The sequence below is a fragment of the Saccostrea cucullata genome, unplaced genomic scaffold, assembly GCF_032062105.1.
Source record: "Saccostrea cucullata isolate Sc308-1 unplaced genomic scaffold, CSIRO_AGI_Scuc_v1 ctg3503, whole genome shotgun sequence".
Lineage (NCBI taxonomy): Eukaryota > Metazoa > Mollusca > Bivalvia > Ostreida > Ostreidae > Saccostrea > Saccostrea cuccullata.
Window position 1 is genome coordinate 12,984 of NW_026932865.1, and position 1,632 is coordinate 14,615.

The window sequence follows — 1,632 nt, forward strand, 5'->3', positions numbered from 1 at the left end:
TTACAAATCTTCAAGAAAATAATGGTAATAAAGTTATTATTAATATTTTTTATATAAGTCGATGGAATGGTTAACATCCGGAATATCGGTTCACGAGGGCAACAGATACACTTGGCAGTCGATATTACACATTTAGAAGACAAGGGTTTTAATGAAACCGAGAGAACCCAGAAAAAATGTGTAGAGCAAAAACAAACAAACTGAGAGAGCGTTTGCCACATCCCAATTTATCATTTCTTAGAAATGCCACAAAGACCAAAACGCACCTACTATGTCAAAATATTTGATCAATATTTATGTCTCCGAATATCTTGTAAAAAGAGTTGTACATAAAGTTACTGGTTGTTAACAAGATAATCGAAGACAAAATAACAAAATGTTACCTATAAATTCATGAATACAAATCATTTCCTTGAAAAGCGGGAGGTTATATAAAGTTATCGACATATCGGAGTATCCATCGGTCTGTTACGCTTTGGGGTACCCATCTCTTCACTCCCCCTTTACCACTGAATGAAACTTAACTAGTTTGTACTCAATTGTCATACAGTGGTAGGTTGGTGGTAGTTGGGTGGAAGCTTACAAAGCCTAACATCCATCCAGCAGTTTCTATATGTCCACGAAACGTATTTTTTCATACGGTCATTAATTTACAAATACAAATACAAATACAAATACTTTATTGGCACAAACACAATTAGAATAATTGGCAAAGGCCCACTGAACATCATTAAATGTTTACATATTTTTCAAAAATTGTCAAGTAATTGACTTCTAAGTTCAAAACAGTCTCTGATAAATTTAACAGTAACTTTCAAGACTTTTTGTATATTACTGTTTACATATAATTGTAACATATATTTCTCATTGCTAAGATTATTATTTTTCTTTGTTATGTTATAAATATTACTAAAGAATGTGTTTCTTAGCTTAGAGAAAGAATTACATTGAAAAAGAAAATGTATTTCATCCTCAATCACACCAGTATTACAAACATTTACATAATGAATGACCATTTTCATTTTTTATATGAGCCGCTTAGCTATTTGGGGGAAACTGACATTAATGGAATGTTTAAGCGTTTCCACGTTTGAAAGTTTCATATTGTATCTATGTTCCATGATTTAGACCAAAATTGGCTCCAAATATATGTTTATAATGAAAACTATTCTATCGCTGTTGAAGAAGGTATTGTGTTTTCGTAGGTCGTGGAAGTTTAGCATGATTGGTGCAATCGTTTTGCAATATATATAGTGTTAAGGAGTGATCAAATTCCACAAATCAGCTGTGATATTGATGCATTGACACGAACTTCATATACTGCGGCATATTACGGTGAACCGAAGAGGAAACACTATCTCATTATTCATTAGACAAACTGTGTGAAAATATGATTTGATGTGGCAAAAGTAAAAAATCTTGCTTTAGTATTTTAGAGTCTCTATGTATTTAGGGTTTTTGATCAAGTTCCAAAACTAATTCAAAGAAGATTATCGTATGTATCTTTAGTATACGTAAAGTATAAAAACTGTGTACATTTTTATGGAAAAGAAATCATAATTATCTACAAAATAAGACTTATCTTGGCTTCCGTATATTGAGTATAATTTATACTTTTTGCATATATGTAAA